The following is a 17,541-nucleotide window of genomic DNA, read 5'->3' as shown; positions in this document are numbered from 1 at the left end:
CAAATCTTTATTCATTTCTTCAGCTTCCAACATTATCTCAGATAAACATGAGATTTAAATGTCTCAAGGAAAATTTAATTGTATCATCTATACGATCATACGTCTCAGAATAGTTTATTATACAAATTAAAATCGAACAATAAATGTCGGGAATTGGACTTTATAAAGTTTGTATCTCTTATCTGTGTTGGTGGGTGTGTGCATTGTCGTAGTAGGTATGGTAATTTTAGAAGTGGACTGCCTCGAAGTGCCTCAGGTGCAATTCCGTGGCTGTTGTCCCATGGCACTAAATGGATTCACTCATCCTCCCAAAATATTATCACTTTATTTTACAGTGATCCTCGTTTTATCCGCAGAGCACCACCATTACATACAAAGCACTGCTGATCTCACACACAGCCGCCCTCTGTCTGTTCACCTCCTTGTTCGACAACAAATAATTTCTATGCTCTGCCTAGTGCAGCTCTCTGTCAAATGTTAACAAAATATTTGGAAATAAATTCTGTCTTTCGTGCTATACAGTCTACTATTTGCATATCATTTAAATCTTAACAAAACAATTTAAATTTTGTCACTGATTAATAAGCAAAGAGAAACAGTTTTACGTGGGCAGCACAAATACTCAAATATTTCCACACGTCACTAACAGGTGGCAACAGATGCTTCTTTTTTATCGCACTGGCACACATACTTTTATGTTTCAGAGCAAATTATATGACAAATTAATTGAGAAAAGGAAGTAAAATTAATCGTGGGACAATGTATCGAATTCACTGTGTCACTAAAATGATAATAACGTAACAGGACGGAGAAGTAAACTGAATGCAAAGTAAGTTCCGACGTTAACGACTTGTCGATTTAAACGTTGCAAACTACATATCTCAGATTTTCAAAAATTGCCACTGTTGCCAGCATGCATTCCGACCACAGCGCATTTGTTCCTGCCAGATTTCAAATTGTGCACTGTGATGAAATTAGGGTTGCGGATCGAGAAAAAGAAAAGAGGAGGGGAACACATTTTCATCGCCAGCTAATACAATGGTAGTTTTAAACATTTAAATGCATAGACTACATAGCAAAGGATATAAATTAATCCTTAGCCTAATGTGCTTAAGCGCGCTGGAAATAAACTGGTTTATTCTGTTTACCTATACACTACTGGCCATTAAAATTGCTGCACCAAGAAGAAATGCAGATTATAAACGGGTATTCATTGGACAAATATATTATACTAGAAGTGACATGTGATTACATTTTGACGCAATGTGGGTGCATAGATCCTGAGAAATCAGTACCCAGAACAACCACCTCTGGCCGTAATAACGGTCTTGATACGCCTGGGCATTGAGTCAAACAGAGCTTGGATGGCGTGTACAGGTACAGGTGCCCATGCAGCTTCAACACGATACCACAGTTCATAAAGAGTAGTGACTGGCGTATTGTGACGAGCCAGTTGCTCGGCCACCATTGACCAGACGTTTCCAATTGGTGAGAGATCTGGAGAATGTGCTGGCCAGGGCAGCAGTCGAACATTTTCTGTATCCAGAAAGGCCCATACAGGAGCTGCAACATGCGGTCGTGCATTATCCTGCTGAAATGTAGGGTTTCGCAGGGATCGAATCAACGGTAGAGCCGCGGGTCGTAACGTCAACTGTTCAAAGTGCCCTCAATGTGAACTAGAGGTGACCGAGACGTGTAACCAATGGCACCCCATGCCATCACGCCGGTGATACGCCAGTATGGCGATGACGAATACACGCTTCCAATGTGTATTCACCGCGATGTCGCCAAGCACAGATGCGACCATCATGATGCTGTAAACACAACCTGGATTCATCCGAAAAAATGACGTTTTGCCATTCGTGCACCCAGGTTCATTGTTGAGTACACCATCGTAGGCGCTCTTGTCTGTGATGCAGCGTCAAGGGAAACAGCAGCCATGGTCTCCGAGCTGATAGTCCTTGCTACTGCAAACGTCGTCGAACTGTTCGTGGAGATGGTTGTTGTCTTGCAAACGTCCCCATCTGTTGAATCAGGGATCGAGACATGGCTGCACGATCCGTTACAGTCATTCGGATAAGATGCCTGTCATCTCGACTGCTAGTGATAACGAGGCCGTTGTTATCCAGCACGGCGTTCCGTATTACCCTCCTGAACCCACCGATTCCATATTCTTCTAACAGTCACTGGATCTCGACCAACGTGAGCAGTAATGTCGCGATACGATAAACCCCAATTGCGATAGGCTACAATCCGACCTTTATCTAAGTCGGAAACATGATGGTACGCATTTCTCCTCCTTACACGAGGCATCACAGCAACGTTTCCCCAGGCACCGCCGATCAACTGTTGTTTGTGTATGAGAAATCGGTTGGAAATATTCCTTGTATCAGCACGTTGTAGGTGTCGCCACCGGCGCCAACCTTGTGTGACTGCTCTGAAAAGCTAGTCATTTGCATACGGCAGCATCTTCTTCCTGTCGGTTAAATTTCGCGTTTGTAGCACGTCATCTTCGTGATGTAGCAATTTTAAACGCCAGTAGTGTACTAAGCAGAGTGTTCTGCCTTGCATGTGAAAATGTCAAATATTACATGGAACATACATTATGTGATATTATCGTATCTGTTGGTGCAGCAGAGAAAATTAAGGTTGGAATAGAAGTTTGCTACAAATGAAGCCACTGGGCGATACCAAGCTACACTTCGTTAGTAGCTAAATTTTATACGTTTGGTGAGAGGTCTTTGGAGATGTGTGATTCTATACAATTTATTATACATATAATTCCACAATTTAGTGTACATATCATTCTTAGTACAGATTCAGTGATCTGTTGGTCGAAAATCGACGTGTATTGTTCTTTTTCCTCCCGAAACGTTTCCACTTATGCAGGTAGTTCACAAAGTGTCTTCCTCGCACAGTCTATCATTCAACATTTCATCCCCTTGTAGTCCTCTTCGTTTCACATCGTCCTCCACTTCGTCTGTCCATCCTGTTCGTGGTCTAGCAATTAGTGTTCTTCTAGATTCTGACCACTCCAGAGCACTTCTTGGTGATCTTCCTTTTCCCATTCTTTAAACGTGGCCAAACCATTTCAGCATCTTTTCTCTCCATAGTTCTTTTAGGGAATTGATGTGACACGTGTTTCACATATTTTAATTTCTTATACTGTCATATGTCATCCTACCCAGGATCCCTCGCAGAAAGCACTTCTCTGTTGCTTCATTTCTACTCGTATGTTTCTTTGTCCAGGTCCAACATTCTGATCCATAGGTCGAAATAGGTAGATAATATGATATTTTTATCATGATCTTTGCTTTAGCAGGTATTTTTCGGTTCCTAATTATCTTTACTACACAATAATAGAATTCTGAGCAATTTTTTATCTTGTCCGAAATTTCTTCTTTGATTTTTTCTGCCGGCCGGAGTGGCCGTGCTGTTCTAGGCGCTACAGTCTGGAACCGAGCGACCGCTACGGTAGCAGGTTAGAATCCTGCCTCGGGCATGGATGTGTGTGATGTCCTTAGGTTAGTTAGGTTTAATTAGTTCTAAGTTCTTGGCGACTGTTGACCTGAGAAGTTAAGTCGCATAGTGCTCAGAGCCATTTGATGTTTTGTTTCCATGTTAGCTTACTGCGCGTATGCTTGAAAACATCTGGATCATTACTAATGTTTCCACTGCAGGTTTCTTGCTCATTTTTTTCATTTTTCCAGCTGGTCTTCATTACAGCACTTTCTGTTAAACTTATTTGCATGCCTGCTTGTTAAATTACTCTGTCAAGGATTTAGTTGTTCTTGAAATTCCTGCTCATTGTTTTCCCATATCATCTGCTGTTGACCCTTGGCAAACTTTCATTAAGATGTTGTCTGAGACTGCACTAAAGATCGCAGGTGAGAGCACATTTCCTTGTGCAACCCCTCTATCTGTTCTAAACCAGTCTGATTTTTTTTGCCATCTATTATAGCACAGGTCAAACGTTTGTTAGGCATATTTCTTGTTCTGAGCTGCTTTCCTTTTGACAGTTCCACCCTACTCAAACCTTGCCATATCTCTTCCCTTATAACACTGTCACAAGCATTCTTATACGACACTGCGGTTACGCTAAACGTGTTACAGATCTAGTGTACTGGGAACTGTTAGCTGCACAACAAATTCTTTGGATAGACTTCAACAGAAGTGCGGTATCATCGGTTTCACAGCTGCGCGGGAGATGGTGCGTGAAAATCTGCTACCACTAAGCTGCCCTGCTTGCTCGCTGCTCCACTGTTCGCTGTCTCCAATAGAGGGTGCATCGCATACACGCCACCAAGATTCACATGACGTCACTGCCTGCGGCTGTGATTGGCCGGTAGCTCTCTGTAAGCAGCCACCTTCAGAGCTTCTCACCAGTCTCAGTGAATCTACAGACTTATCAAGTTTAGCACGAAAGACTGCGGCGAGGAAAATACAGGGTGATTAAAAACGAATACCACAACTTTGAGAATTTAAAACTCTGCAACGACAAAAGGCAGAGCTAAGCACTATCTGTCGGCGAATTAAGGGAGCTATAAAGTTTCATTTAGTTGTACATTTGTTCGCTTGAGGCGCTGTTGACTAGGCGTCAGCGTCAGTTGATGCTAAGATGGCGACCGCTCAACAGAAAGCTTTTTGTGTTATTGAGTACGGCAGAAGTGAATCGACGACAGTTGTTCAGCGTGCATTTCGAACGAAGTATGGTGTTAAACCTCTTGATAGGTGGTGTATTAAACGTTGGTATAAACAGTTTACAGAGAATGGGTGTTTGTGCAAAGGGAAAAGTTCTGGACGGCCGAGAACGAGTGATGAAAATGTAGCACGCATCCAGCAAGCATTTGTTCGCAGCCCAGGAAAATCGACTCACAGAGCTAGCAGAGAGCTGCAAATTCCACAATCAACTGTACGGAGAGTCCTACGAAAAAGGTTAGTTATGAAACCTTATCGTCTGAAATTGGTTCAAGCACTGTCTGCAGCTGATAAGATTAAAAGAATCGATTTCTGTGATTTTATCCCTGCTCAAATGGAAACAGATGAATCTTTCGTTTCAAAGATTGTGTTTAGTGATGAAGCAACTTTCCACACTAACGGGAAAGTCAACCGTCACAATGTCTGTATATGGGGCACTGAGAATCCGCGGGAAACAACTCAGTATGAACGTGACTCGCCTAAGGTGAACGTTTTCTGTGCCATTTCAGCCAATAAAGTTTTTGGTCCCTTTTTCTTCGAAGGTGCTACTGTAACTGGACTACAGTATCTGGAGATGTTAGAGAATTGGCTGTTCCCTCAGCTCGAACAAGAAGCACAACAATTCATATTTCAGCAGGATGTAGCGCCACCACATTGGCACTTATCTGTCCGTAACTACCTGAACGTCAACTACCCGAGGCGATGGATCGGCTGCCAGGCAGCCCGTGACAGAGCACTTCATCACTGGCCTCCAAGAAGCCCTGATCTTACCCCCTGCGATTTTTTCTTATGGGGATATGTTAAGGATATGGTGTTTCGGCCACCTCTCCCAGCCACCATTGATGATTTGAAACTAGAAATAACAGCAGCTATCCAAACTGTTACACCTGATATGCTACAGAGAGTGTGGAACGAGTTGGAGTATCGGGTTGATATTGCTCGAGTGTCTGGAGGGGGCCATATTGAACATCTCTGAACTTGTTTTTGAGTGAAAACAAACCTTTTTAAATACTCTTTGTAATGATGTATAACAGAAGGTTATATTATGTTTCTTTCATTAAATACACATTTTTAAAGATGTGGTATTCTTTTTGAATCACCCTGTATATCGCAGTAGCACAATGTTACTAAAGGATCATTCTGAGAAAATCTGAGTGTGTCGTCTATCAAGAGTATTTGTTTCTATGAAGAACATTACCGTCATTGTAAGTAACTCAGCGCCGCAGAGGTATCTGCAGCAATTCAGTCACTTGTGTCTCAAAATTTAGTATACGTGTTGTAAACACGATTATTACTGTCGTACATATTTGTAGGTGTCTGATTGTCTTTGTAGGCCACCTGAACTACCGATACATCAAGAATTCGTATCAAACGCTTTTCAGCTTCAGAAAATTTCAACATGGCTTGAGTCACATTGGCGGTGTATATGCAGAGGTTTACAGTGAAAAGGGGAATAGTGATTAAAACGCTGTAGCTGTATCTTTGATCCCTTGCAAGGGACTGTCAGAATCTATCACGTGGAACCACTATTGTCAAGTACGTAGCAATTAAGGAAGGCAAGAATTTAAGTAAAAGTTCAACATCTTCTCAAAAACAAGTTCGTTGGGATAAATCACTAGCTTTAAATAGAATACAGTGCCCTGGGACTCATCATAGGATTTAGAATAAAACGTGGAAAACCTAAACTAGACGGCTTTATAAGTATGGGAACACGGTTGATAGTGTATTATCTTAACAACTGAGCCTCCTCATTTTGTCGACATTTCCTTTCTGATAGGCATCCCATGCTGAATAGATCAGCGCAGCATGCCGACAAATGAAGGAACTCGGCATTGTGGATAAAATGATACTGTCCGAAAAGCAGTCAGCATTTCATGAGGAAATCTTCACAGGCCTGAATTCTGTTTTATTTAATTAATTAATGTAACCTGATCTGATTAGTATCATCAAGCTCTCACTTACATTGTACCAGAGTTTCAAACATAGAGTACAGTTTTTACAACATATTTCCCCCAAAAACATATCAGTTTTAATGTTGTAAACAGCATTAAAATGATTCCAGTGTCAGCAGTGGCCGTGTGAGTATATAATACTGACTATGAACTAATGAAGTTAACACTGGCTGTATTTTTACTACTGCGGTAGCTGCCACTAATAGTGACAATAATAATAACAATAACAATAATAATAATAATAAAGTTCCCGTGGAGGCCCGGGAAAAGAATAGGCCTCCGGTATGTTCTGCCAGTCGTAACAGGCGACGAAAAGAACAAACCACTAATAGGGCTAACCCCCCTTTTAGTGTGATTACTTGGTTCAGGACAGAACTAATGAAGCCTCGGACAAGCGCTGTCGTGGTCGGGGACGACGCTTGAACCCTATGCCCGTCCACAATAGTGACGACACTGCTGACCACACGGAAAATGATTTAAATCCAAATAGAGGTGTTTTGCAGGATATGCTTCCTGCAACCACTCTAGAAGGAAAACAAAGACAGAGGATGAGATAGTCAGATGAAGTTAACTGACACCTCATGTTCTGTTATTACCAAGCAACAAACTTAGGAACCAACACAACTGGATACAGATCACAAGTACACACAACATTTATTACCAGATACGTAGAATTAAAATTTTTAACAGAACAACGACTAGCTGATCAGATTCGTGTAATAATCAAAAATAACAGGATACCCCAGTCAGAATTAGAAAACATCAAACAACAAGTACAACAAATACTGGAACAAAATAATGTGCAATCAGAAGAAGAAGAAAATACAGTAATGGACTCAAACATCCCAGAGCAAACAAAAAAAGAACAACATGCATCAATTAAGCAATCAGAGGAAACCGAAATCTTAAGACAGCCACCAGAACAAGCACAAATAGAACTTGAAGTGACACACAGGTTAGATACAGAAGAAAAAATTCAGCTGACATATATAGAATACAAAGACACAAATACAGACATTAGACCATTCTTGCATAGACCACCAAATAACCCACAAGTCGAAACAACAATAACAACTATCAACACAATCATACAGAAGAAAATAAATGAAAATACAACTATGGAATGGTTGCAACTACTGGTTTATGTAGGAGCACTCACTACACGAAATATACACACTAGGCAGAGATCAGAACCAACCAACACACAGAAGAAACCCACAAAACCAGCATGGCAACACAAGCTACAGATCAGAATAGAAAAACTGAGAAAAGACATTGGACAGCTAACACAATTTGTAAGAAATGAAATATCAGAAAAAGGTTAGGTAAAATCTCACAACAAGAAGCGATAGAGCAATTAGATGAAAAGAAGCAGAAATTACAAGCATTGGCCATACGACTTAGAAGATAAAAAAAAAGTGAAAATAGAAGGAAACAAAACCAAACATTCAACACAAAACAAAAGAAATTTTACCAGACAATAGATAACACACACATTAAAATAGACAATCCACCAAACATAACAGACGTGGAACACTTATGGAGTAACATATGGTCAAACCCGGTACAACATAACAGACATGCACGGTGGATACAAGCAGAAACAGACACATACAAGATGATACCACAAATGCCTGAAGTGATAATTTTGCGACATGAAGTCAACTGAACAATTAATTCCACACACAATTGGAAAGCCCCTGGAAATGATAAAATAGCAAATTTCAGGCTAAAGAAGTTCACCTCAACACATTCACATCTAACTAAATTATTTAACAATTACATTGCAGACCCATACACAGTCCGTGATACACTTACACAAGGAATAACTTATCTGAAACCTAAAGATCAAGCAGACACAGCAAACCCAGCAAAATATCGCCCCATAACATGCCTACCAACAATATACAAAATATTCAGTCAGTGCACAGAAATTAATGACACATACATCACGGAACAAAATTATAAATGAAGAACAAAAAGGCTGCTGCAAAGAAGCATGAGGATGTAAAGAGCAGCTGATAATAGATGCAGAGGTGACATATAAAGCTAAAACTAAACAAAGATCGCTGCACTACGCATACATTGATTACCAAAAAGCTTTTGATAGTGTACCCCACTCATGGTTACTACAAATATTGAAAATATACAAAGTAGATCCTAAATTAATACAGTTCCTAAATATAGTAATGAAAAATGGGAAAACCACACTTAATATCCAAACAAATTCAAATAATATCACATCACAGCCAATACAGATTAAGCATGGAATATACCAAGGAGACTCATTAAGTCCTTTCTGGTTCTGCCTTGTTCGGAACCCACTATCCAACATGCTAAATAATGCAAATTATGGATATAATATTGCTGGAACATACCCACACAAAATCACACATTTGCTATACATGGATGATCTAAAACTACTGGCAGCAACAAATCAACAACTCAAACAATTACTAAAGATAACAGAAGTATTCAGCAATGATATAAAAATGGCTTTTGGAACAGACAAATGTAAGAAAAATAGCATAGCCAAGGGAAAACACACTAAACAAGAAGATTACATATTGGATAACCACAGCGACTGCATAGAAGCGATGGATAAAACAGATGCCTATAAATATCTAGGATACAGACAAAAATAGGAATAGATAATACAAATATTAAAGAAGAACTAAAAGAAAAATATAGACAAAGACTAACAAAAATACTGAAAACAGAATTGACAGCACAAAACAAGACAAAAGCTATAAATACTTATGCTATACCAATATTGACCTACTCATTTGGAATAGTGAAATGGAGTAACACAGACCTAGAAGCACTCAGTACACTTACACGATCACAATGCCACAAATATAGAATACATCACAGACATTCAGCAACAGAAAGATTCACATTAAGCAGAAAGGAAGGAGGAAGGGGATTTATCGACATAAGAAATCTACATTATGTACAGGTAGACAATTTAAGAAAATTCTTTCTAGAGCGAACAGAAACTAGCAAAATACATAAAGCAGTCACTCATATAAATACATCGGCTACGCCACTGCATTTTCATAACCACTTCTACAACCCTTTAGATCACATAACATCAACAGATACGAAGAAAGTAAATTGGAAAAAGAAAACACTACATGGCAAGCACCCGTATCATCTAACAAAGCCACACATCGATCAAGACGCATCCAACACTTGACTAAGAAAAGGCAATATATACAGTGAGACGGAAGGATTCATGATTGCAATACAGGATCAAACAATAAACACCAGATATTACAGCAAGCATATTATTAAAGATCCCAATACCACAACAGATAAATGCAGACTTTGCAAACAACAAATAGAAACAGCAGATCACATCACAAGCGGATGTACAATACTAGCAAATACAGAATACCCCAGAAGACATGACAATGTAGCAAAAATAATACATCAACAACTTGCCATACAACATAAACTAATAAAACAACACGTTCCCACATACAAGAATGCACCACAAAATGTACTGGAAAATGATGAATACAAATTATACTGGAACAGAACCATTATAACAGATAAAACAACACCACATAACAAACCTGACATCACACTCACCAATAAAAAGAAGACACATAACAAACCTGACATCACACTCACCAATAAAAAGAAGAAATTAACACAACTAATCGAAATATCCATACCCAATACAGCAAATATACAGACGAAAACGGTGAAAAAATTGAAAAATACATCCAACTGACTGAGGAAGTCAAGGACATGTGGCATCAGGATAAAGTTGCCATTATACCAATTATACTTTCAACTACAGGAGTAATACCACGCAATATCCACCAGTACATCAACGCAATACAACTACAGAAATCTGTAATTATTGATACATGTTCAATTCATGTCCATTATAATTATCCGGGTTGTTATGCCGTGGTCGGTTTGATGAATTCTGTGGTGATTCCCAAGGTTTCGTCTCCGACTGCGGGAGTCATCTTCAAGGGGGTCCGTAGCTTGATGGAAGGTCCAACACACACACTGGCTCGCTACTGATTGCCGCTAAATTCTGTGTCCGCGCACCCCCGCGCCGCGGCGTGACGTCACGTGTTTTGAAAACGTCAGTGCAATTGGCCGCTGTCCGTCGCCGTCGATCGCCATTGCCATCACCCAGTAGTGGACGAGTGGTACACATCTTCTTTAACACCGGCATCCATATACCGTTTAATTTGACGCCCTCTTCCTTTCGGTTGAAATTATTTGGGTGTTTAGCGATTTCGATTGCCTCCCTGTAGAGCCTTTCGTAATATCCGCTCGTGGCCGCTAGTACTTGCGTCTCCTCGAAACGAATATTGTGGTTTCCTGGATGGAAAGCATGCTCCGCAACAGCTGATCGTTCTGTTTCTCCTCTTCTACAATTTCCCTTGTGCTCTTCCAAACGTTTAGAAACAGTTCTTTTAGTGGTACCCACATAAACATCACCACAGCTGCATGGGATCCTATACACTCCAGATTTTTCCAATGGTTTGCGAGCGTCCTTGGCAGGCCTAAGGTATTCCTGTATCTTCCTGGTGGGCTAGTAAATTACGGTAATATTCCGCTTCGTCAAGATCCTCCCTATTCTTTCCGTTACATTTTTAACAAACGGCAGGAAAACCTTAGATTTTGCAGTAGCCTGTACGTCACACGTTTTCAAAACACGTGACGTCACGCCGCGGCGTGGGGGCGCGCGGACACGGAATTTAGCGGCAGTCAGTAGCGAGCCAGTGTGTGTGTTGGACCTTCCATCAAGCTACGGACCCCCTTGAAGATGTCTCCCGCAGTCGGAGACGAAACGTTGGGAATCACCACAGAATTCATCAACCGACCACGGCATAACAGCCCGGATAATTATAATGGACATGATATTTCCGGCCGTGAAAGGTTACATTTTAGTAACATGTTCAATTACCCGAAAGTTCCTAAATGCAATGTAACATATACCGTACAGTTAAAAGGAAGTCACGCTTGATCAAGGTCCGCGTCACTTTCCATTTTTAACCAGAAATAACGTCTGAGAAAAGGATAATAATAATAATAATAATAATAGTAATGACCACACAAATCAGGCACCGAACAAATGTTCAACCTGAAGTCTACACTGAAAATTCGAGCCAGACGAAATCTCCCAACTATCTGCACATTTGTAGATTTCAAGTAAACATATGACTCGATCGACCGACAATTCCCGTTTCATATACGAAAAGAAAACAAGTTGGATCCAAAAACACAACGGCTCATCAAACAAACCCTAACAAACACAGCTTTCAAAGTCAAATTCAACGGAGAAATTTCACAACATTTTTCCATCAAGACTGGCGTCCGGCAGGGCAATGGCCACTCTCCACTACTTTTCAACATCGTTTTATACAAAGTCATCAAATAATGGGAAAAAGAACAGAAAACTCGAAACATCTGGATACCCATCTGGCTAGGAAAAGAGAAGGATAACATGGACGTCACATGCCTAGTCTTCGCTGGGCGCAGTAAACAAGGTTAACCACTTCAAGTACCTAGGAGAAATTATTTAGCACAAAAAATACGGGAACTTAAAATGTGGAAAGCATGTGAGAAAGTTGCTAGCACAGACAATAAAAAGACTCTAAACCTTAACTACAATATCAAAGAGGCTGGAAGAAAAACCATCCAAAAAATCCTTGACCCAAAACTCACAGACGAAGGATACCTTCTACATCACACACAACCACAGAAAAACATTCCAACATAGAAACCGATATCCGCAAACGACGACAGAAATTCTATAGACACTTCATGAGACTTGATGACAACCGACTAACAAAGAAAATTTTGACGTATTTAAGAAAGTGAAAACGACAACAGACTGGAAAAAAAGGTGCAAATTCATCTAAAAATGCCAAAATCTTACCAACAGACATCGAAGATCGAAACGTCTTCAGATGTAAGGTCTACAGCTGGGAAATTTCATCGGAAGACAAACCCAAAGTACTTAGAAGAAAGTGTTCAGATGAACGTCGAACTAAGTAAGCATAGTGAGATTATGAAACAATCCTGGAAGAACAAGAAAAATAACAGCCACACGTCATAAGTTGCTTTCTGTGATCCTCTAAGGGTGTAAACAATAAAATTGATAAATAATAATGGCAGCAATAACAATAACGATAGTGGGGGATATCAAAAGAATTTAATGGTACACAAGACAGATGTTTTCTGATGTAGCGAGTTCTGGAGAAATAAATTTAAGGAGACTGCACAAGCTAAGAATACTATTGAAAGAAAATGTACAGAGGTGCATATAGCGACAATGGTAATCCTTATTGCTGCTTTAGTAGATACGGCACTGACTGTCTTCTGAAGCTCTCTTAGAACCCCGACAGTCAAGCATGGGAGCGATTAGTAAATTATTCGTAAATCTAAGTAACTTCGAATATGTTAATATGAGTAGGGACCCCACATTGCATTGTTGCCAAATTATTCAAGATGGCGGATCCTAGATGGCGGCGATTGATATGGCAACATCGCAATGACGTCATGGCGGGAAGCTCAGATTTTGGCTGGAAGATTAGGCTACCTCCACTAAACTGACATTAACATATTCTGATCCATTGCCTCTCACAGAAAACTACATGTTCCACAGTATAAGTCATGTTGTTAATGCTGCTACCATAACACACCACACACACACTGGATGATTTTAAATGAAGGGCAGTTACAACATAAGGAAACTGGAAGAGATTAGTGGCGTTGTGGAGAGTTTAAAAACTGCTGTCTGAAGGTGACTGATGACCTCTACATTTAAACTGATCTATCACAGTGACGGAATAGCTGATGGCTCTGTGTTCCATTTTGAGCGATTCCTCATATTGCAGTAATGTATGCGGTCACTGTTACCATGCTAGCCATCCCCAGTAGGTGTTTCCCCTCCACCAAAAAACTTTCTCCATCTCAAACAAGCGATGTCAGCCAATCATTATGTGGTAACCGACAGCATACCAGTGGACAGATGGGCTGGAAAAGGCACCGTCGATGTATTGTAACAATAAGCATCACAGCTGATAGTGCCAACAATTTTAGCTATTTTTCAACACCGACCAATGATGCAGCAGATTGTTCCCAATTTCAGTATTATAGCTAAACCGCCCCCTCTCTACTTTGCGAATATCATTGCAAATGTAGATAGATGACTGTGCAGTATGTCCATTCATTGTTAATTCTAGAAGACATACATCCTCAATGTATACCAGACAGCGCTCTACATATTTCTAGCACCTCGAGCATAGTGCATAATTTACGATCTATCTCTATGTGGATGGGAGTCACAGGGCATTCTCGCAGTCTTAGGATAAAATTAGAGACTGAAAGACCGCCCTGCACCACTGTTACTGATTTAGTCTGCAATTGACCAGAAGTAGACCGCTACATTCCTCGTCTCGTAAATGAATGGAGCTAGCCGAGTCCTCGCCCATCCAAGTACACAAATGCGCCCATGTCGAAGAGGTTAGAAACCCTTACCAACGTACGGTAACAGATTTGAAAGTTTTGTGATGTAATGAAACGTCCCCTTAGAAAAATTGTACAAGACTGTGCTTAAACTGACACACAATATTTTTATAGCGCAACGCAATCTGACTTTCAGAAATCCCTACAAAGGAATGGCCCTGACTAACATTAACCTGTACCTTTCACAAATCACTTACCTCACCAAAAATTTCCGTTACTCGAACTACTGCAATACAGCGAGCGCCACTACTGCCAGCTAAATAAAAGATTCAAACTACGGAAGGCACTAACTACTAGTAGGCATAGTTAGCAAATGAAAGATTTTAGTAGAGAACAAACAATGTATTTACCTTAATAATCATAATATATATATATATATATATATATATATATATATATATATATATATATATATCAGTTCATGCCATTCAGTATTACAAATCTCAAAACTCCGCCATCTCTCTCCCCACATCCACCACTGCTGGCGGCTTACCTCCAACTGCGCAACGCCACGCGCTGTTCACATCCAGCTGCCGCTACCAAACACTACAATGGCAGACAACAATGCAAACTACCCACAGACTGCACACAGCACAGCCAGTGATTTTCATACAGAGCGCTACGTAACGTTGCCAATAAGAAAACATAAACAGCCTACTTACATAAAGAAAACATAAACAGTCTACTTACAGTAATAGCAGATCGTTAAGAAAAACAAGAAACGGCTGCTTTTTGTGCATATTGGAGCTCCAGGCAGATGGAGTTCGAAGCATTTTTACACAAATCAACCACGGTATCAACTCTAACGTATCGTTCTATAGTCTGGGATCAGTATCTGGAAGGTATTGGTAAGAGAGAACATAAACGCACTCATAACGCTACAAGGTTCCACACTGAAAACAGGCTATAATACACTCCTGGAAATTGAAATAAGAACACCGTGAATTCATTGTCCCAGGAAGGGGAAACTTTATTGACACATTCCTGGGGTCAGATACATCACATGATGACACTGACAGAACCACAGGCACATAGACACAGGCAACAGAGCATGCACAATGTCGGCACTAGTACAGTGTATATCCACCTTTTGCAGCAATGCAGGCTGCTATTCTCCCATGGAGACGATCGTAGAGATGCTGGATGTAGTCCTGTGGAACGGCTTGCCATGCCATTTCCACCTGGCACCTCAGTTGGACCAGCGTTCGTGCTGGACGTGCAGACCGCGTGAGACGACGCTTCATCCAGGCCCAAACATTCTCAATGGGGGACAGATCCGGAGATCTTGCTGGCCAGGGTAGTTGACTTACACCTTCTAGAGCACGTTGGGTGGCACGGGATACATGCGGACGTGCATTGTCCTGTTGGAACAGCAAGTTCCCTTGCCGGTCTAGGAATGGTAGAACGATGGGTTCGATGACGGTTTGGATGTACCGTGCACTATTCAGTGTCCCCTCGACGATCACCAGTGGTGTACGGCCAGTGTAGGAGATCGCTCCCCACACCATGATGCCGGGTGTTGGCCCTGTGTGCCTCGGTCGTATGCAGTCCTGATTGTGGCGCTCATCTGCACGGCACCAAACACGCATACGACCATCATTGGCACCGAGGCAGAAGCGACTCTCATCGCTGAAGACGACACATCTCCATTTGTCCCTCCATTCACGCCTGTCGCGACACCACTGGAGGCAGGCTGCATGATGTTGGGGCGTAAGCGGAAGACGGCCTAACGGTGTGCGGGACCGTAGCCCAGCTTCATGGAAACGGTTGCGAATGGTCCTCGCCGATACCCCAGGAGCAACAGTGTCCCTAATTTGCTGGGAAGTGGCGGTGCGGTCCCCTACGGCACTGCGTAGGATCCTACGGTCTTGGCGTGCATCCGTGCGTCGCTGCGGTCCGGTCCCAGGTCGAGGGGCACGTGCACCTTCCGCCGACCACTGGTGACAACATCGATGTACTGTGGAGACCTCACGCCCCACGTGTTGAGCAATACGGCGGTACGTCCACCCGGCCTCCCGCATGCCCACTATACGCCCTCGCTCAAAGTCCGTCAACTGCACATACGGTTCACGTCCACGCTGTCGCGGCATGCTACCAGTGTTAAAGACTGCAATGGAGCTCCGTATGCCACGGCAAACTGGCTGACACTGACGGCGGCGGTGCACAAATGCTGCGCAGCTAGCGCCATTCGACGGCCAACACCGCGGTTCCTGGTGTGTCCGCTGTGCCGTGCGTGTGATCATTGCTTGTACAACCCTCTCGCAGTGTCCAGAGCAAGTATGGTGGGTCTGACACACCGGTGTCAATGTGTTCTTTTTTCCATTTCCAGGAGTGTATTAGATTGCTCCAGCTTCCGACCTATTAGTCATATGGAATGTAACACTGTTAATATTCCAATGTAAGAAATATGTTTCCAGTGCATGACATACATCCTTCTTGCCGGATTCTCCTCGATAAACTATGGTAACAAACTGTGAAATGAAAAAACTGCTTCCTTATAATATCGATTCTGTGTGATACACGCACAATACAGCTTTCCAGAGATGTATAGCGTCCACTGTTCACATCCGATCACGGTTAAGAAATTATACTATGCCTGCATCAGTCCTATATAAAATGATCGTTAGTAACGGAGAACACCTCTCAGAAGGAAACAGATAAACGCATAGCAGCGGAATTTGACATGTGGAATTACACATAATGCCGCCACTAACTCTGTAAACAGGACATCTGTCAGACAAATGTATACACGGGGATTGCAGTGCCTGACAAACACCTATCGCTAACTTGAATCATCTTAGTTGTGAAACTGAAGTCTTGATTTTATACCAAAGATGCGATGGGGGAATGGAGTACATCGCATTAATCTCGGTTCATTGAGACGAATGTGTGACGTTTCATCACACATGAGATGGAAGTCCTCTTATGAATGAGGGGTTTATTGTCAACGATCGCACGTAGACACTGCTCTGAGACTCACACAGAACACGCAGTTGTATATGAGTCGAGCGCAGGCTACGTCACGCGACCGTGGAAAAACTGACCTGCAGCAACTTCTCCCTCTATCTCTCTAGAATGCATCATCAGTCTACCATTAAATCGTACCTCGTTACAACCCCATCCCAATCGACCACGCCATCCACTCTATGTCATCCTTTAACGCATTTGCAGGTAAGTTTAGAGGTCGATGGTTCTCTCTTTTTCCAGGAAAGCATCAAAGACAGCAATCAACTGATGTGTATCACTATTACCTCAATAGACATACAGTAGAATACTGCCTTGACGGAAAAAACGTGACTGTTTCCCAGGTTCCCGCTGCTTCCATATCAATGTTTTCTCGTGTTCCTCTTGCTGTCGCATACTCGTTCCCAAGTACAAGAATTCT

The sequence above is a fragment of the Schistocerca cancellata genome, chromosome 7 (genome assembly GCF_023864275.1).
Source record: "Schistocerca cancellata isolate TAMUIC-IGC-003103 chromosome 7, iqSchCanc2.1, whole genome shotgun sequence".
NCBI lineage: Eukaryota > Metazoa > Arthropoda > Insecta > Orthoptera > Acrididae > Schistocerca > Schistocerca cancellata.
The sequence above is the reverse complement of the archived record's forward strand: the minus strand, read 5'-3'. Positions refer to the sequence as shown.